At 40.8% G+C, this 22,307-nt stretch overlaps 1 pseudogene; it reads left to right on the top strand.

The window, feature by feature from the left end:
- The first annotated feature begins 4,389 nt into the window (after window positions 1-4,389).
- LOC110875638 lies at window positions 4,390-13,938 on the top strand (annotated as a pseudogene).
- Window positions 13,939-22,307: the final 8,369 nt, after the last annotated feature.

Raw genomic sequence — 22,307 nt, 5'->3', positions numbered from 1 at the left:
TAACGAACTTAGCGCAAGCTTCAATTCTGTGAAAGTATCACCGCAAGGTATCGAAATCAACAAATGATTTAGTGGAGTCGTAGGCCAATCGAGTCCACTATGTCTCGAAACAAAAGAACCTTTGCAAGAATATTTGAATGTGATGTTCCCAATACATCACATGGCGTCTCAAATCAAAACATGTGAAATGGATAAGTTCAAGCAATTGAACTTGGTTCTGGCGTAATCCGACAATAAACGTATGTATCAATAAGGGAAATCTCAGCATGGTAACAAAATAAACCATGAATGTAACTTAAAATAAAAAGAAGTTTCAAGAGAGTGTGTTGACTTGATAGCAAAAGAGTCAACCGTTACAGTAATGTAGGCCATTCGAATCACAAACCAGTAGTTAGATTTAGCAACATAATATTCGAATTTCAATGAAGCGTTCGAAATGAAACCGTATGCGTAGCAGATGGTGCACGTGTAACATGTGAGTTTCCAGGTGATGAAACAATGAGTATGAGGTAATGACCAAGTATCGAAGCAAATGTGTGTTCGCTCTTAGCGAAGAAAAATCAAAGCGATGCAACTACTTTAAGGGGAGTAGAGATGCAAACATCTACTCGGCTAGAAGCCAAAAGTGAAGATTTTAACGAAAGAATTTTAAGTACTTTCTGTTCCGTGAACTAAAATGGCATATATGTCAGGTTAATGGTGTTCGATTGAGTTAACAGATATGGTGTCTAAGTAACAACCTTTACAAGTTTGGACCTGGGTTCCCAAGGGTCCTAAGCATATGTTCTCTAGATCCTCAAGGTTTTGTATTCTGTGTAGCTCGGTTTTGTGCATTGTGTGGGAAACACCATCTTTATATACGTTTAAAAACAAGTTATTGTCCCACAATTTCCCCCGGTATGCTTTCTTCCTGAATTTACAGCTAATGACACTCGACCGTCGATCAGTCGTGCAATAGTAGTCGGATCCTCACAGTTAGTTAAATAAGAAATTCGTTAATTCTCAGCAAGAGTTACTGACTCTTGTGGGTTAGCTCGTCCGGCTCTTGAAAGTTGATGCCTATTTGAAAATTACGTCGTCCTTCTTGGCGAGCAGAATTTGGGTTACCCAACACGGAATTTTTCGTCTGTTATCTTCCTTCTCTATCAACTTCTGAGGTTGCACTGCCAATTCTCGCATCTCCGAAAGTGTAAGTCGCTAAAGTGCATCGACTACAGGCGCGACGCCTGGAATCAAATCGATGCGAAGATTCGTCTTGTCGTTGAGGGGATAATTCTGGAAAGTCTTCAGGGTAGACTTCAGGATATTTCCTTATCACAGGAATATCTTGAAGTTTTAGTTCTTCGGCTCCCTTGTCCCCGGCATGAGCCAAGAAAACAACACATCCTTTACGCAATAACTTTTGGGCTTCCCCGCAATTAGTAATTTGTAGGGGCATATCCTGCTTCATGAACCATGGTCGTTTCTTCGTTTGTCATTGTGATGCGGTTATCAATCTCCGCTCGAACACTCGGCAGTTGATCCATCTCAATTACCTTGTCGAAGCTTTCCAACTCAACTGGCAGTAGATCAAGCGTAAATTCACGCTCTCCGGGTTCTATCTTGCCGTTTCTGGTCACTGCGTTGGCTTCCACTAGCTTCACCTAGCTAGTTCCATCAAGTGCACGTTATCTAACTTACGTGCTACCATATCAAGTACACTCTCGAACTCTAGAGATGCGAAACCAAAAATTTGCAACAGTATTTGGCAACACAGATGCATAACGTTGAGTGATATGGAACGTACCGATATCCATGCTTGGATTCCTGGTGTGCTCCCCTAGCTATGCTACTGAGATTTTATCCTCGTGCCTGATTCTTCTTAGGGCAGTATTTTCTGAAATGCTTCTTGCTCCCACAGTTAAGACAACCTTGAGCACGTTTCTGTCTGTCACTTGTCCTACCTGGATAATCGTCACTGTCGTTGTTCCCTCCGTGATTCTTGCTTCCATCTTGGCCTACATTCCTACTTTCAGTAACTTGCCTACAAATTTCCTTCGGATGCCCCCTCTTCCCACAGTTATCACATTTCCCATATTTACATCGCCCGACATGATAGTGTAGACAATTGTCGCACTTATAGGGAGAATACCTATGTAGTCCTTTCCCTTTTTGGCCTTTTTCTTGTTACTTGCCTGAGTAATCTTCTTGAAATTTGCGATCTTTCTCTTATTATCCCTAGATGACTCTATAGGAGTCTCTTTTTTCTCATCCGTAGTGGAAAATTTTCCTAGTCTAACCGCTTCTTCAGTGAGCGCCACGCTGGTGTTGATAGCCTCGGTGATCGTTGAAGGTTTAGATGTTGTTACCAGGCTTAGAATCTGAGGTGCCAATCCCCCTATGAAACGTTCAATCTTCCTAGGTTCCGGTTCCACCAAACGCGAAGCAACTTGTGATAATTCGCCAAATCTCTGCACATATTCGGCTATCTTTGGACCTTCCATTTTCAATCTCCACAATTCCGTCTCCAACTTCTGGGCTTCTGCCCTCGAGCAATATCTTTTTCGCATTAGTTCTTTCAGTTCGTCCCACGTCAAAGCATTCGCAGCAGTCTCGCCCATTGTTTGAACCTGAAGGTTCCACCATGACAGAGCCCCATCTACAAACAGCCCTGCTATGTACGTAACCTGATGTTCTGGGCCGCATTTACTTAGTCGCAAAACATAATCCGTCTTCTCAACCCAACGCACAAAAGTTAAGGCACCCCTGGTGCCGTCGGATTCTCGAGGTTTGTGGTCCAAGAACTGCTTGTAGGTGCAGCCTTTGCCGCATTCGGAGCGAAGGGCCTCGAGCTGTGCAATAGCCTGTGAGATGCCCTCTTGTAGTTCTGCCACTGTTGTTGGTGGAGGATTGTTGGTAGTGATGTTCCCTTGTATCGACATCTTCTAAGAAGAAGTTAGGTCAGGTCATATTGTTCAGGAAGTGCATTTAGTTGTTTAGTGGTCGTACGTACATACACATAACAGGTCATTATACCGACCAACCAAGTAATAACATAATCATAGCATAACCAAGTAATTTGGTAATTTTGTTTAATGAGAGTATAGCAAGTAAGCACGTAGCGTTAAAATTTTAGCACACACATATAGATCAATAACGTGCTTAACGAAGACATAGCGTCTGAGCTTTCGCTGGTCATTGGCCACAAAGTATTGTCGCATGTTTTATTATTCTCCGACCACAATTGTATCGTCTTTCAAAATGTATCACATCAAGGGGGAAACAGGGTCACCCTACCCTTGCCCAACAAGTATATCAGTGTATCAAAATCACGTAGTCTGAAGTGGTCTTTAAAAGTCTCCACAATCCCGGCTTATCATTAGTGTCTTTACCCAAATGTAATGCAATCCGCAAAATCCAGAAATCAATTATATTGGTGACTGAGGTGGAGTGGGAAAGAAAAGTAAATCGTTAACATGTGTGGACCCCTCCTCGAGCTTGTATATACGTCGAAGTAATTAACCGGTCTGCCGCTCGACAGTAAAGAAACGAGCCTTAATAACCAAGAAGGTGTAATAGCAACAGGTGAGTGTGCCAAAGGAGACAGTGATGAATGTGGAGGATCAAAGTATACTGGCAATAGACAGGGTGGAGGACGTGGTGTCAGCTCAAGCTCCAACGTTCTGCGACTCATATCCTCAAGCTGTAGCTGTGTAGTCTCCATAGTGTGAGGGATGGTAAGGGTCTACAATTAGCATAGTGTATTATAGGGACCATCGAAATGGCTCGTCCAGCGCTGAAGGGTTGAAAGTAGCAACGGTGCGGCCTGTGAGGTCATAGAAAATGTTGCAGCAGCAATAGGGATCGTTATGCGGGTGCCGTCCTGGAGTACCTTTCTAAGGTGTGGGTAAGTCCTAAGAGGAAGCGATAGGCATGCTGATGCAATGGACGTCGGTCTCCATAGGAGAGAAGGAGCAATCATCATCGGTTGCGAGTGCAAAAACAAACGTCTCAACCAATAAGGGGATCGTCAGGTGCAGGTACTTGGTCAGATATAAGGGGTGCAATGTCTGGTAAACCAAAAGGAAATAGGGTCATGATCAATCAATGGTGCAGGACCAGCAGGTGCAACATCAAGCTGTCCCACAAAGGTGCAGAGGCTAGCTCAGGGGCAGTCCTTGGGTCGTGTAACGGTGTGGTGCCTCGAGCAAGTGATAGTGCAACAGTCATAACGGCGTCGTCGTCTGTGTCAGTAGTAGAAGGTTGTAATCCGGCCATCTATGAGGCTGTAAATGTCACAGACTCAAAGGAGTCTGAAATCGAGTGTATTCTAGGCGCAGAGGATATCCTGATAACAGGGGTCTCAAATGTGAAATTTATAATAACGTTCTCGTCTAACTTTCCATCACCATGGATGTCGTCAGGAGCAGCATCAATAGTCATGTCAACGTCATCGACTATTCGTCGAGTAGCCACCCTTTGGAAGGGAAGGTCCACATGATGCGTATTGTCAAGGATTGGAGCCATGGTGTGTTCACTATCGGAATGACTAGTGATGAAGTGGTCATGGACTGGAATAGGAGTAACAGGAGGATTCTTGTCAGAGAAGCCTTCAGCAAGGATAAATCATCCCCAAATTCTGGTAGCGCGGACTGTTGTAAGTCGTCCTTGCCCTTGGTCAGCATATCGAGATCACTCTCAGTGTCCGACGTAAATATCTTCGGCGCAAGTGCAGTCTCATTATTTGTGGCGGCGGCCATAGGGTCATCAATGTTTGACAACCCGCTTTTTGATCAAGGCGTCATGTGTATCGGTGCATGGTAGTCATAGTATGTATGTCCATAGTAATCACTATCAGTTAGCGTATGCAAACAGTTTCCACATATGCACGTTTATTAATAATCAGCAATTAAGCATGTATGTGATAACAATGTAAGCAAGTAATCATCCTAGTCTTCCCCAGACTATCCCACCCAGTCTCTTAGACCGAACTCCCTAGTCTCTCAGACTAACTCCCTGGTCTCTAAGACCAACTCCCTGGTCTCTAAGACCAACTTCCCCAGTCTCTAGGACTAAATCCCTGGTCTCTAAGACCAAACCTCCCAGTCTCTAAGACTAAATCCCTGGTCTCTAAGACCAAACCTCCCAGTCTCTAAAACTAAATTTTTCCCCAGCCTCTAAGACTGAACCTCCCCAATCTCTAAGATTGAACCCCTCAGTCTCTAAGACTGAACCTCCCCAATCTCTAAGATTGAACCCCTCAGTCTCTAAGACTGAATTATAAACATATATTTTGGAATGTGTATTTGTGCCTTTTGTTTGTAAAAATGTTTGTTCCCTGGATCTAGGCGTTTTGTGTATGCAATGAAAACATGTTTGTAAAAGCGTTTTCGTGAGAGCCCTATTGATCGTAGTCTAGACTCGAGAATGAATCCTAGTTCGCTACGATCGAAGCTCTGATACCAAGCTGTCACACCCTGACTTTTGCGGAAGCGTGATTGTTGGTGTGACTTCTTAATACCATTGCATATGATCATAACAACACTATATGATAAAACCAGTAGATGTACATCCATTAATTTAAGTTTAAAAGTAGTACAACATAATTGTCTGTAATGACGAGACCAAATTCAAGTTACCAACCATAACATGTTTTAAGGAGTTTAAAAAGACTCAACAAAAGATTTTAAAACAACCCCGAGTTTAGGACCACGTATCTCGTCCAGGATTAAGATACGCCTCCTAAGCCCTAATGACTTGGATGGCATCTTTATTCACAACGCAGCTTAAAACTCCAACGCCCGCCAGATCCATTTACTAATTACCTGAAATACATGTACTCTGAAAAATCAACAAAAGTTGAACGAGTTCATGTGTAAGTGAGTATGTATAAACCTTTGTAATGTGTGTGTATGTATGAAAATCCCTGGTATGTAGCAATAAGGAAAAAGAAATCATCATTGGGTTGCAAAGCCAATGATATATGTGAAGTGATGAAGGAAGACTCAAACCTAGTGGATTTGTGCGTCGGGAACTTAGTCACCTCATGGTCCACTCAGCGGACTCAGGAGTGGGGCTCACTACACCCGAATAGATCTATCACTAATGTCCCTCGGTCCTACAATGAGGATTAATGGCCTTAAGTGTCATGCCCACCACTCACTTGCTCTAAGCGTCTAAACCCTCCTTAAGCTAACCATACCATTTATAAAAGCGTCTGTAAAAGTGTAACATGTATTTCACCCCCGAAGTATAAAACTGAAAACAGTTAAAGAGAAAAGGGGGACATGAACTCACTGTATTGCGTCTTCGGTACATGAAACCCAAATCTCCTCAGCAAACACGACTACCTACAATGGTCTAACGTCTATTAGACGAACGGGTCGTGCCTTGTCTCAGTATTTATGTTTTTGAGTTATGTTTCTTATATTATTTCGAGTGATAATTATTTATCAAAATAATTAATATTTTAACTTAATCATATGTCGTGTTGGAATATTTGTTCATTCCATATTCTAGTATCAATACTTCTAAAGTATCTTATATATGCGTTTCCTTCCCAAGGATGGGATGCCAGAAATATATTTTTAAGTCTCTTTTAGAGAATATATATTTAACCATATTCATGTATGAAACCAACCTCCGATACTTTGTATTTTGTGATAAATATTATGACGAGTTTTATCTTTGAAAACAAAATCTAAAGTATACTAGTAAACACCCGTCTCAAAAATATATATTAAGTGTTAGGATTTTCGGAAAATTTCGTCATAGTCTCCTTTGTAATTAGGGGTGTCCATGCTTCATAGCATATCATTTTCTTTTACGCATATCCCGTAGTTCATTTTCAATAATCAAACCGACATATAGACATACAAAGCATTACTTACTTTATTCATCACCCAAAATTGGACTGTTTTCGAGGATTTTTATAAAATAGTTAACCTTTTCCAAAAATTCCCAAATTTTTACAGAATGACTCATACAATCCAAATATTATTGTGTAAAAATATCAGGGTCCAGTTCGTTACCAATATTTTATAGAAATTTATTTATCCAACTGCGATCAGATTTGTTACTTTCTGATTGCAGTTTATGGAATAATTCACTAAAAATTAACCGTAAGTCCGATTGACGAAATTCTAGTTGGAGGATCATCGTGACAACGGTGACCATCTACTGTAAAAATTTCATGAGTTGATTCTACTCAGGTTTCAAGGTATGACTCCGAATACAACACACTTTTTCTGCAGTAAAAACACAGCTTAAGCTGCTGTCCAAAAACAATCCTTTAAAAGTAGTTAACAACCTGGAAAAATTACGATTCTAGTGCCATTTGTTCGGTTATTCCAAAATGCATATTTTAGGCTTCAGAAAATCAGTTTTTCGATTTAAAACGGTCCAGTTACAGCCTATTGAAGTTGGCTGGAAATACCAATCAGCATGCTGTTTACAATGTAAAAGTTACTAAAAACGCATCAACAAGGGTCCTAACCATGGTTTATCGATGATTTAATGATCAAACCTCATGCATGCTTTAACCAACCCTAATCCAACCTGATTTTAACTTCATACAAACTTTTTATGTATGGTTTTTATGTAGAGTTTCATGTTCATCTTTTAGGGTTCTATTTCTTGTGTTACTTGAATATTATCATCCTACTATATATCATAACAAAGAACAAGATGAAACAATGGTGTGAAGGGACGTACTACTAGCACAAGGCTAGGGTGGAAATCTTAGTGCAAGGATGATGAAGAAATGATAGTGATAAAGACTTGAACAAAGCTTTCTTGAGAGTCCTCCAACTAGCAACTTCTATGAATGATCTTCAAAGCTTGAATGGACTTGGATGTGAAGAAGATGAAGGTGATTTAGTTGTGGTGATGGTGAAATCGGTTGGGGGAGCCAAATGGGGAGGGAGAGAGAGTGAGGTTGAGTGTAGATTTTAAGGTGATGATGAAATCCTTGGAACCATGTGCACCCTACTCCCTATTGTCATGATTAATTAGATTTTTGGCCAATCAAATGAAGATTACAATAACAAAAATCTAAACAAAATATATTAGTAATCATGGGCTGAAAATTCGGTTGGGGGGGGGGTAAAATGTAAAATTTTGGTAATTAGTGGGTAATTAATTAGAAGGTTAAGGGTATTTTCAAGAATAGTGGGTGTATGCCATGTTTCTATAGTGTGTGGGGATTTTTGTGATCGTAAATATTTAAGAATGATAAAATAATATTTCTGACAATATTTTGGTGTCCCGGGTAATGTCTGGTTGCTCGGTTACGTATCGTTCCGTTAAAGCGTTTAATTGTACCGCATAATGTCTTTTGTGCATCTTTTTGTAACGAAATTAATTCCAACACTTAGGAAAGCGTTCAGGACCATTTAGTCAATACTCTGTGTAATACGAGTGTGTTAAAAGCTGAATTGTTGCTGAAAATGCAGAATTTTGTACTTAAAATGAGTTTTAGGCACTTTCCGGCACTCAAACTATCACCTAGTGACACAGTCTTATGGTCCTCACTTCCCTACACTCCATACTGGTGTAGTACTCTATCCCTGGCTCATACTGGCCTCAATATAGTGTTTGTCTATGTGCTGGCATTGTCAACATGTGTCTGAGTTATCCGCTCACTATGCTAGGTGTGCTTTGTGCATCAGGTTTGTCACTAAGAGTCCGTATGAAATAAATGGGGCGATTGTATGTAAAGTGATGCACATGTATGTATGTTACATAAATCAGTAAGCAGTTTAAGGTGTTAGTTGTAGTCACGCACAGTCATTAAGCACATAATCAAAATTAATTAATTTGTACAGTACCTGTAATTGTGAGGGTTGTCACAGCAAATACAAATACGATAGAGTTTCCTATTCAAATTACTTTTAATCTCAACTACTATATCTAACATACAAGCATCTATATCTCGCGCTGTCTCTTCTCCACCAATTATCATAATTCGATTTCGATTGAGTTCGATTGAGTTTCGATCGCGATTCGATTGATTACCACACATAACATAAAGTAAACATGCACAAGTAACACATAAGGCACACACACATGTATAATAACCCCAAAGTTGCATAATTCGAGTTTCGAGTTCGATGATGATTAGATTAGTTCGATTATCGATTAATTGACTTTATCGCATTGTTACTTCCTATCATTCACAGTCGTAAAACGGTTCGTAGCGATAAACATTCGATTACTTCGATTGTAATTAATTACTCCACATAATACAACTAACGTAAACGTATAATAGACTAATTACAGTCAAAGAAGTCAAAACAGTAGTTGAGCAAAGAGTGACAGATCGTAATTAACGATCTTTTCTTCCTTTGACTTCAATCTTGACTTTGACTTTGACTTTCGGAAACACGGGGTGTTACAATCGTTGTCTTGAACTCTCAACAGGAAAAATCATCCTCTCTCGGCATGTCACCTATGATGAAACGTCTTTCCCGTTTGCCAAACCCACATCTATGTCTACAAGTGATTACTCGTTTCTAAAACAGGAACCCTCTCCACTGTTTTTTCTGGCACCACTCATCCCGCTGGGTTTCCCACCTCGGCCTACTAACCAAACCCACCAGACCCACACGCCACCACACTCACCCGTACACCAGGCTTCCACTCACCCCTCTTCTACAGCAGAGTCATCACCGCTCCTTCTCACCTACCAGCGGCGAACAAGATTGTCGCCGACCACCCAACAACAACCCGTTGCCGCCTCATCCCACCCCCTCCTACTGTCACCTCTCCACCTCGTCCTACTCATTTCATGACCAGCTGCTCCCAAGCTGGTGTCACAAAAACAAAAATCGCCTTTGACCTTCACACTACCACATCCAACCCCATTTCCCCAATCTCTAAATCCCACTTACATGCATTGAATGATCCAAATTGGCATGATGCCATGATCAACGAATATAGAGTATTAATAGATAATCACACTTGGGAGCTTGTCCCAAGACCTTCAAATGCCCATGTCATTCGTTGCATGTGGTTGTACCGACATAAATTTCTTGCAAATGGCACGCTAGAACGTTACAAAGCACGACTAGTAGTTAACGGGAAACGTCAACAAGTCGTTGTCGATTACGATGAGTCCTTTAGTCCGGTGGTCAAACCCACCACCATACGCATCGTTCTCAGTCTAGCAGTTTCACGAGTTTGGCCCATCCACCAGTTAGATGTCAAGAACGCGTTTCTACATGGGGATTTAAACGAAACTGTCTTTCTATTCCAGCCACCAGGCTTCACTGATCCAGCCAAACCAAACCATGTGTGTCACCTTCGCAAGTCCCTATACAGCCTTAAACAAGCCCCTAGGGCATGGTATCATCGGTTTGCAAATTACATAACTAAGTGTGGATTCTACAGTACCATGTGTGACACTTCATTTTTCGTCTACAAACACGGTTCGAGCATGGCCTATCTTCTCTTATACGTGGACGACATAATTATCACTGCATCTGACAATACACTTCTTGCAATCATAATCAAATCGTTATCTCAGGAATTTGCTATGACAGATTTAGGTCGCTTGCATCACTTTCTTGGTATAACAATGGAACACAAACCCGAGGGCTTATTTCTTTCACAAGGTTCCTACACTGCTGATATATTAGCTCGCGCCAACATGTCTAACTGCAAACCGTGCTCTACACCCGTAGACACTTCTTCTAAACTGTGAGCTAATGATGGAAATTTTTTACCGGATGGTACCCTTTACTATAGCTTGGCTGGAGCTCTACAGTACCTTACATTTACCAGACCGGATATCTCTTATGCGGTACAACAAATTTGCTTGTTTATGCATGCACCTCGCGAACCACATTTTCAGTTTCTAAAAAGGGTGCTTCGTTACTTAAAAGGAACTTTGGACCATGGTCTTCACATCTCTCGGTCAAAATCAACCAGCTTAACCGCATACTCTGATCCTGATTGGGGGGGGGGGGATGTCCAGATTCACGCCGGTCAACTTCAGGTTACTGCGTATTTTTGGGAGATAATTTAGTCAGCTGGTCCTCAAAACGCCAGCCTATGGTGTCACGTTCAAGTGCCGTGGCTGAATATCGAGCTGTTGCAAATGTCGTTGCAGAAACGAGTTGGCTCAGAAATCTCCTCCTCGAGTTTTCGGTTCCAGTTAAACAGGCTACAATAGTGTATTGCGATAATATATCAGCTGTTTACCTCACCCAAAACCCTGTACAACATCAATGAACCAAACATGTGGAGCTGGACATTCACTTTTTATGGGAAAAAGTTCAAGTCGACGCGGTTCGAGTTCTTCATGTTCCTGCTGACTATTAGTTTGCTGACATATTCACAAAAGGGTTACCGAATCAGCTCTTTACTATATTTAAACGTAGTCTGTGCATTCGTCCATCTACTGCTACGACTGAGGGGGAATATTAACACCGATATATTTTATATATATTGGTTTATTGTATACTATATTGTACAAGATATTTGTATTATCTATTACCATACTTATAGTAGGTTGGTTAGGAAAGTTGTGAGGTTCTCTTGGAAAGTTGTTAGGTTCTCTTGTATATAGCTATGTACGTTCTCTGTATTGGCAATCAAGAAAACATTCTCCAGAGGTTGGTGAACTAAGTCAACTAAACATGCTTGATTTCTCTTGGAATTCACTCACTGAAGAGATACCGTCTGAAATTCAAGGTTTAGTGAATTTGGTAAGTCTTAACTTTTCACACAATAGATTATCTTGTTCAATTCCCAATGCCTTTGGAAAATTGCCTACTATGGTTGATGTCAACCTGTCTTATAATGAGCTGATAGGTCCAGTTCCTACCTAATTTCCTATCTTCGTGAATTCGTCCATACAAGTATTCCAAGGCAATCCAGGTTTGTGTGGAAATGTTACAGGATTGAAACCTTGTGAACGTCAATTTTTTGTGAAGAAAAATAGTGTTGGATTTCATCATAGGCCCATTCTTGTAATAATGCTCCCTTTTTTGGGGGGGGGCAATGTTACTAAGCGGCCTCCATGCTAATCAACAAAAGAAGAAGAGCCATTCTCCAGTAGATTCATTGGTTGAAGAAAGTAATGATTTCTTCTCAATATCAAACTTTGATGGACGGGCAATGTATGATGAAATCCTGGAGGTGACAATGTTGTGTATGGATTTTAACACAACTGAGTAGTACTCGAAAAGGTAAAATAATGATTTGATTTCTACTGATTAAAGTATGAATTACAGTACGAAGAAACTGAAATCAATAATGAACAAACCAAAATGATAGAAGGAGATGGGAATCAAATCCAAATAGAATTGGGATGAGAAGAGACGATCCTTTTGCTTTAACAATTCATCCCCCCTTAATCTTTCCATCTCTCTCGCTTATATCTTCTGATAATACGCTCCTATGCCATTCATCTTGTTGGGCCGTTGATTGGACTGGGCTTTTTGGATCTTATCTGGGCTAGGTGGGTTCATAACAGACAATGATTTCGATAATGCATATTGTATTGGCAACAGAGGATATGGCTGTGTGTACAAAGCAGAGTTACAACCAAACAATATTACTATAGCTGTTAAGAAAATCCATTCTTCGTCATCTAAGAAAGTTGATCATACAAGCTTCCTTAATGAGGTATGAGCATTAACCAACATAAGGCATCGAAACATAGTGAAACTCTTTGGATTTTGTATCCATGCCCGTCACTCATTTTTAATTTATGAATATCTTGAAAAGGGAAGTCTTAGATCGATCTTAAGTAGTGATATCATAGCGAAGGAATTGGATTGGTTGAAAAGGGTCAAAATAGTGAGAGTTGTAGCTAATGGTCTAGCTTATATGCACCACGAGTGCTCATCGTCTATAATTCATATAGACATTTCAGGAGCCAACATCCTTCTTGATTCTGATTATGAGGCACATATCTCTGATTTTGGCACATCCAAACTTTTAAAGCTAGACTCCTCAAATTGGACACAAATTGCAGGCACCTATGGTTACATAGTGCCAGATAACTTAGATTTGTTCTACATATATCCTTTAAATTTTCAAAAATATCTATACATGTTAGGGATTAGGATCAAATACAAAGGATCCTAATTGTAAGAAGTGTAAGAAGGATTTTTAGAGTGACAAGTGTCCAATAACCTAAAAAAACCCACTACACAAAAAAACCCCACTACAAAAAAAAAAAAAAAAACCTTATACATCCACCACCACCAAAAACCTAAACCCCCACCCCCCCCCCCCACATCACCCACCCAATTTTTTTTTTTGCCGAGGGGGTGGGGGTTTAGGTTTTTGGGTGGGGGTGGGTGTTTAGTTTTTTTTAGATTTTTTTTAGGTTTGGGGGGGGGGGGTTAGGTTTTTGGGTGGTGGTGGGGTGGGGTGTTTAGGTTTTTGGTGGTGATATACCGGGTTTAGTTTTAGGTTATTGGACACTTGTCACTGTATAAATCCTTCTTACACTTCTTACAATTAGAAGTCTTTGTAGAATAACTTGACCCTGCATGTTAGAACCTTTTGTATATCGATTGATCATAATCTCTGTTTTTGTGTTTTTTTTTTTGCATTTCATGTTTGTGTCCATGTAGAGCTTGCTTATACAATGGCGGAAACTGAAAAATGTGATGTGTATAGCTTTGGAGTTGTTGCACTAGAAGTGATCATGGGAAAGCATCCTAGAGAACTCATAACATCTTTACCAACTTTGTCTGTTGATTATCTGTTGCCTGCTAATGTGGGAGATAGTCGGATGCTACCACCAACAACCCAAGTTGAAAAACTAGTGAAGTCCGTTTTGATTCTCTCAAGAGCGTGTTTGAACTCTAACCCACAAGAAAGGCCAACAATGTGGCAAGTTTCAAACATCTTGGCAATGGATGATGAACTGTGGATTGATATCTCTGGATAACTGGTTGCTTATATATATATATTGTACGTGCACTTCCATCTTTATCTAGTTTTCCCATGTTTTGTATGACACATCCTCATTAAATGTATTCTCTTGGAAGTCTTGTATTAAGTTTATCTTGTTGCATTAACGCATTATGTAATAGTATAGATTCAATAATGGTGAATTCCTTACATTATTTAAATGTGGGTTAGAGTTGAAAAACTCTCTTGAGATAACACAATCACAAATTTTAATGTAATATATATAGAAATGATTGCCACTTGCTACCCTTTAGGTCCAAAAGTGGAGCTACATCTTATTAGATTTTTTTTTTAAATTCCTTACATTATTCAATTCTTAAATCTCAACACATTGAAACATGTTAAAAGAGTAATAAAATATGAACTCAAATGGCTTGTACATTTGTTTTTAAATTGACCAAGTCGGTTTAACATGTTGAAGTTATTTTCTATTTATGATGTTGAATTTTTGGAACCACTCAGGATAATTTGAAGAACTATAATTTGTAAAGGGATAATGGATATTAATAATCCAAACTTTCACTCATTGGCAGACAATAATTCTAACTTAAAAATTTTCTTTGACAGTCTCACTTTGTAAACTATTTTTCTCTACCGAGCCTTTTCTAACTGGGGTCTAACCCAATTAGTTCATGATGACATGGACGCTGACATGGACACTGATGTGGATTTTTTTTAAATTATGTTTATTTAGTCCCACCACTTTGGTTATCACCAGCACCCGCCAACACTGCCACTAATCGCTAATCGCCAACACCATCACTGCTGCTACCACCACCACCTTGGCTACCACCCACCACCACCTCCACCAACCACCATCACCATCACCATCACCACCACACCAGACCACCACCTCCATCAATCGCCACTGCAACAGCATTCTCACCATCACCATCACCATCACACAAAATAAGTAAACTACATGAAAGGATTGTAAAGATTGTTCAAAATCAAACCCTATTCAAGATCCAACATCCAAAATCGAACCTTTTTCAAGATCTAGGAGCCATGAAAGAAGATGGAGATGAAGATTGGATACCCGATGTTGGTCTGGTATCATGGTGGCGGTGAAAATGGGCGGTTGGTGGAGGTGGTGGTGGGGTTGGTCTGATGAATGAAGATGGAGATGAAGATTGGATGCGTGATGTTGGTCTGGTGTGATGGTGGGGGTTAATGGAGGTGGTGGTCTAGTGTGGTGGTCGAGGCGGCGATTTGGTGTGGTGGTCGTGATAACGGTGTGGCAGTGGTGGTGATTGGTAGAGGTGGTGGGTGTTGTTGGGTGTTATAAAGAGAGAGAGAGAAGACCACATCATCAACCACAAAATCAGCTAACTCAAGTTCTTTTACACATTAGCGTCCATGACACTGTCCATGACACCGTCCATGAACTAACTGGATTAGACCCCAGTTAGTAAAGGCTCGGTGGAGGAAAATAGTTTACAAGTTGGGACTGCCGGGTGAAATTTTTTTAGGTTGGGATTACTATTGGCCAACATGTCAAATTTTGGATTATTAAAATCCAATAAACCATTTGTAGAACAAACTGCGAAAGTAAAGGTTGTTTTTGGTGGATGGTGTTAGAAATTTATCTATATTATATATAACGCATAAGACAAGGATATTTTAAGATACCCAAAAGTTATGAATTTTTTTTTGTTTTAATACATAAGGTACAACCTAAAATGAGGGTAAATTAGTGTTCCAAACACTAATTGCACTTTAATCACCTCTTCTAAATTACACGGAGAAATTGGATTTTAGTAATCCCAACTAGACGTCATTGGCTATTACCGATCCCACCTTTGAATACTCCAACTGGCAGTCCCACCTTTTAAGTAGTGTGATTTCAATGCACCCTCCATAAAAAAAAAACTTAACAGAGTTAAGCCTTTTTTCCGAATTTCAAACTGATGTCTTAGGGATTTTGATCAAAATGATGATATGAGTCGATTGATGTACAACTTACCTCGAAACAGTGCTCCAAACGGTTTGATTTTTCTTAAATGAAAGTTTAAACACCTGAATTGGAGCACCATTTGTCGTTTGGAGCACCGATTCAAGGTATGTTTTACATCAATCAACTCGTATCATCTGTGACAACTCGAATTTCCAAGATTTCTATTTAGCATTTATCGCACGTTCATTGTTTGTGTAGTTATTTATTTGCACAATTAGTTGCTATGGTATTGTATATGTTTTGGTGCAATGAATCGTATTGTGTGATTGTACATGGTTGTTTGTTAATTATGAAAGACTTGTCAAATATATAAACTTGATGGTGAAACTGTGAACTATTTTGAGATGGTGTGCTATTGTAAATTATGATACTTAGGGATGCATAGAGTAATTAGTGAAACTCTAATCATTGTTAACCCTAATCTCTTCACTAATCACTACACAAAAACCAAAACACGTACTTTCACATTCTCTGATCATCTTCTACAATCATTTGCTTCATCTTTGGCACAAGTCTTTTGCATCAATCTTGGTATTTCAATTCATCTAGAATCCATCCAAGGTAATTGTTTAATCATTGCTTGTTGTTAATTGTTGATTGATTGATTGATTCATGATAAAAACCTAGTTCTTCATATGATCTTCTGTGATTATTGATTTGGATTCTGAATTATTGTGATGATGATGATTAGTTGTATGTTTGATAGATTGTTCCTGTAATGGTTGTTATTGTTGATCATAGGTTGATTGGTTATGATTCTGCCGTCAATATGAATGAAATTAGGGTTCTTTGTTCGTATGCGTGTAACTGTTGCATTGTGTTGAATGTTTGCACGATTGATGCCAACCTTTGATTACACCTTGTCCGAATTCTTTCTTTTAAACTCATGATCCGACTTTCTTTTAAAAGCAAAGGGGTCCGACTTTTTACAAGTAACTAGTCCGACTTTTGTGATCATACAAAGGTCCGAGTTTTATACCCATTCAAGGGAGTCCGAATATTATGAATTATATGTGTCCGATATTTATATCAATGCAAAATGATCCGACTTTTAAATGTGTGCTTGTTGTCCGAACTATGTGACATCAGGTTGTCCGAGTTTCTTAGCCCAACCCTCACAATGTCCGAGTTTTAACCCCACCCCCTAGTCCGAGTTTTGCATGTTTACTTAATCCGAGTTTCATGGTGGGGAGGGTTGGTCCGAGCTTTTCATGTGGGGAGGGGATGTCCGAATTTTTTTATGGGGCAAGCCCCTTGTCCGATTTTGTGAAGGAACCCCCATGTCCGAGTTTTAATGGGGGAATAATGGTCCGATTTTTATGTTAAATGTATAAGGTCCGACCTTTTACACAAGATTTAAGGTCCGACTTTTTATTAATCAGTGTGGTGTCCGAAATTTTTAGAATGAATGTAAAGGGTCCGAGTTTCATTAAGAAACCCATTGTCCGACTTTGTAACTGTTGTAGATGATGAATAGGGCTTCGGTTTGTGTGTAACTATTTTATTGTTGCTGTTGAAGCCGACAAAAAAAAAAAGAAAACACAGGGACCACTGATTGAAAACCAAATAATGTTTAGTAATGCCACTTAAATTCTATTGGACCTCACAAGATTGAGAACCCTTTTTCAATGTTTAGCAATGGCCGACAAATCTCTAAAACATTTAAATTTAATTGGACCTTTCAAACTAGTGGATTGTTATTTTATTTTTCATGCACACTTACTAAATTTCATTGGAATGATTTAATTATTCAATCGACACACATGGGTCTGTGATATGTTTCACATGCCAAACATTGATCAACTCAAAAGTTCTTATTAAATGCAATCCCACTCAACAGCCTTCACTTGCAACACATATGCCCTGGGATTTTGACACATGATTTTGTTAAGGGCTCGGGCATGTTAGCTTCGTTAAGACTGTTACTCAGTTAAGTTAATTACTTGGTTAACTATGTTAGTTCTTAACTCCGTTAGTTCGTTAATCCAGTTAAATATGTTAACTCTGCTAAGTATGTTGATTAACTGCTTATATGATACGTGATAATTGCTTAAACACACTTCGTGACAAAAATGGCATGTGATCCTATACGAACGAAACTGATTGTATATACGTGCGAACTATAGGTCGTGACTGATTATTTGTGAGCGTGTATTTCTTTATCATACCGAGCAAACCAAGGTGAGTTCACACTCTTTACCAAGGCATGGGATTCCCGGGGATAGGGAATGGGTTGAATGATGAAATTGAACAATTACGCGTACATACACGGTTACTAGACTATCTACCATGGTCCTCGGGTTAAGCAGGACACTTACGTAAAACCTACGTAAACAGGAATATGCTACCGTCTTCCGGAGTCAGGAAGGACACTTACGTAAAACCTACGTAAACAATAACATGCTACTGTCTTCCGGAGTCAGGAAGGACACTTACGTAAAACCTACGTAAACCCCACGCGTACCACTGTCCTCGGGTATAGAAGGACACTTACCTAAAACCTACGTAAAGCTTGTACGTACTACTGTTCTCGGTTGTGAAGAACACTTATGGTTACGAATAGTCTAGTGGATATACAACATGGGAAGCCCCCACCAATAGAACGTACTATCGGCCCAGTAGAGCCACATATTACATATGAACTTACTATTACGAATTTACTTTCTGTGAACTCGCTCAACTAGTTGTTGATCCTCTGTTACATGCCTTGCAGGTCGTTAGGTACTTGGAGCTTGCACAGGGAGGCGCAGTCGTTGTGGACAAGGATCGTGATTACTTGATTTCAACATTATGACATTACATGCTTTATTTATGATTGGGCTTTTATACATTTGCTTCCGCTAAACAGTGTTATGATACTTATGTTTTGGAACACCTTTCATATGGATTGGTTTGGTCTAATTACAATTACTTTTACTATATACATTGTTCTATATGATTGGTGGCTTGATCCTGGTCAGTCACGCTCCCAAGCGGTGGTACTCCGCAGGTGGATTTTGGGGGTGTGACAGATTGGTATCAGAGCCATTGGTTATAGAGAACTTGGTTTTAATATGGGGAAAACGTTTTTATTAAAACCAGACTATAACCAGAACAGTGCTCTCAACGGTCCGCAACGACGCCTCGTTCCACGTGCAAGACTCAACATCCTAGGTAATATGGTTTATGTTTATTGCCTACATGCTAGAATTACATAGAACTTTGCTCGTGGTATGCTTAGATTACATTGCTCACTATCTGTTATTGCTTGAGAACACTTGTGTGCTTACACTCTTCTGTCATTGCACTATTCGCGAACCTCTTTCACTTACGTTACATTTGCTATGAAGATCATGGCCGGACGTATCAACATGACACAAGCCCAGTTGACGGCTCTCATTAACGAACGGATTGCTGCGGCACTTGCAGCCATACAAGCAGGAGGTCAACACGCTCAGCCACTTGTTTACACCTTCAAAAATCTCAAGGATTGCCAACCTAGTACCTTCAGTGGAACTGAGGGAGTTGAAGGCCTCCTCCACTGGTTCGAGAGGCTCGAAACTGACTTCGAGGTGTGTGATTGCTCTGAGTCTCGTAGAGTAAAGTTTGCTACTGGAACACTCGAAGGTGCTGCATTAACCTGGTGGGAAGCACAGGTTCAAATGTTAGGGCTGGCAGCTGCTAATGCCACCCCCTGGAACGAGTTCAAGGACCTAATTAAGGAAGAGTTTTGCAGTCGTGAAGACATCCACAAACTAGAGGTAGAGTTCCTCAACCTACAGATGGTGGGGTCTGAAATTGAAGTTTATACGAAGAGATCGAATGAATTAGCCACATTTTGTCCTACTATGGTAGACCCTCCCACCAAACGTATCGAGCTGTATCTCAAGGGTCTGGTGCCAGAAATTCAGAGTCATGTGACTGCAGCTAACCTTGGCACTATCCAGCAAGTCACTCGACTTGCTCATCGTCTCACAGACCAGGCTGTAGAACAAAACAAGTTACCGAAACGTGTTAAAACTGATACTACATGTGCTTCTAGTGATAACAAACGCAAGAGGGATGAAAACCTGAGCAAGGGATTAATTTTGGTCAAGCCTCTGGCGCAGCAACAAAAGATAGATGACTACCAGAGCCCCAGACAGCAGTTTTCTAGTAGTCGTGGGCATAGTGGATATCGAGGAAATCATCCAAAGTGTAATAGATGCAATAGACACCACAGCGGTCAGTGCAACAAGGGTCGTTGCCAGAGGTGTCTCAAGATTGGTCATGAAGCTAAGGATTGTCGAAGCTCACGTCCTGTAACTCAAGAACAGCTACGGCCGCCTCAATCTTCACAGAATCAGCAGCAATAACAAAGTTTTAAAGGATGTTTTCAGTGTGATGCTAAAGATCACTACAAGAGACATTATCCGCATATAAACCAGGACCAGACTCAGAACCACGACCATGGAAACAGGGACGACAATGGGGATAGCGTTGGGGGAAACAATGGAAACAATGACGCCGAGGCCGCATGTACGTGATTGGTCAGGGTGACGCAAGGAACGATCCAAACGTAATAATGGGTAAGTTTCTTCTCGACGACTTTTATGTTACTGTCTTGTTTGATTTGGGTGTGGATACCAGTTATATGTTCTTGAAAGATAGTCAAATGTTACAGCGTACACCAACTCCCTTGAACACCCAACGTGTCGTAGTGTTAATTAATGGTAAAAGTCTAGAGGCCGTACATAGTTCAGGGTTGTAATCTTATCCTCGCTGGTCAGACGTTCCCTATCGACCTCATTCCTATAGAAAGGAACAACTATACGCCAAATTTTTAAAATGTGACTTCTGGCTTCATGAAGTCCACTTCCTAGGCCATGTGGTGAATAAAGATGGGATTCATGTCGATCCATCCAAGGTAGATTCGATCAGGAACTGGCCTGCACCGCGTACACCAACAGAAATACACCAATTCTTGGGTTTAGCGGGTTACTATAGGCGATTCATCAAAGACTTTTCAAAGATCGCACAGCCGCTTACGCTACTGACACAGAAAGGTGTCACCTACCGTTGGGGAGATTCCCAGGAAACCGCTTTTCAGTACTTAAAGGATAGACTATGCAGCGCACCTATTCTTTCATTGCCAGAGGGCACGGACGATTTTGTGGTCTATTGTGACGCATCGATACAGGGGCTTGGTTGTGTATTGATGCAGCGTGATAAAGTTATTGCCTACGCTTCTAGTCAACTCAAAGTTCATGAACGGAACTACACGACGCACGATTTAGAGCTGGGAGCTGTTGTTTTCGCGCTTAAGATATGGCGACACTACCTGTACGGTACCAAGTGCACTATTTACACCGACCACCGGAGTCTCGAGCATATCTTCAAGCAGAAGGAATTGAACATGCGTCAACGACGATGGGTCGAGTTACTTAATGATTACGAATGCGCCATCAAGTACCATCCAGGCAAAGCCAATGTTGTGGCTGACGCTCTCAGTCGAAAGGACACCTTACCTAGGCGTGTACGAGGTTTGCAGCTCACTATTCAGTCTGATCTTCCTGCACAAATACGAGATGCTCAGGTCGAAGCATTAAAACCAGAAAACGTAAAGGCTGAAGCTTTACGCGGCTCAAGGCAACGATTAGAACAAAAGGGAGACGGCGCCTACTATGTAACAGGGCGTATTTGGGTACCACTATACGGCGGTTTACGAGAACTTGTGATGGATGAAGCTCACAAGTCTTGCTACTCGGTACATCCAGGTTCGGATAAAATGTATCACGACATCAGAACTACATATTGGTGGCCTAGCATGAAGGCCCACATAGCGACTTACGTCGGCAAGTGTTTGACATGTGCAAAAGTCAAAGTGGAGTATCAGAAACCAGCGGGCCTACTGCAGCAACCCAAGATACCGCAATGGAAATGGGAAGAAATTTCCATGGATTTTGTTACAGGCCTACCCAAATCTCAGCGGGGGAATGATACTATATGGGTGATCGTGGATCGACTCACCAAGTCTGCTCATTTCTTGGCTATTAAGGAAACGGATAAGTTCTCCACCCTCGCAGACGTTTATCTTAATGAAGTTGTTTCGAGGCACGGGGTGCCCACCTCCATCATTTCGGATCGGGATGCACGATTCACGTCAGAGCTATGGCAAGCGATGCACAAATCTTTTGGCTCACGGTTAGACATGAGCACAGCATATCATCCTCAGACGGATGGGCAGTCTGAGCGCACGATCCAGACTCTCGAAGACATGCTTCGAGCTTGCGTTATCGATTTCAGCAACGGCTGGGAAAAGCATCTCCCTTTGGTGGAGTTTTCGTATAATAACAGCTATCACACCAGCATTCAAGCCGCTCCATTTGAGGCATTGTACGGGCGTAAATGCCGGTCACCTCTCTGTTGGGCAGAGGTGGGGGATAGTCAAATCACAGGTCCAGAAATTGTAGTGGACGCC

Source organism: Helianthus annuus, chromosome 9 (assembly GCF_002127325.2).
Source record: "Helianthus annuus cultivar XRQ/B chromosome 9, HanXRQr2.0-SUNRISE, whole genome shotgun sequence".
Classification (NCBI taxonomy): domain Eukaryota; kingdom Viridiplantae; phylum Streptophyta; class Magnoliopsida; order Asterales; family Asteraceae; genus Helianthus; species Helianthus annuus.
Note: the sequence above shows the minus strand (reverse complement) of the source record. Positions and strands in the feature narration are given on the sequence as shown.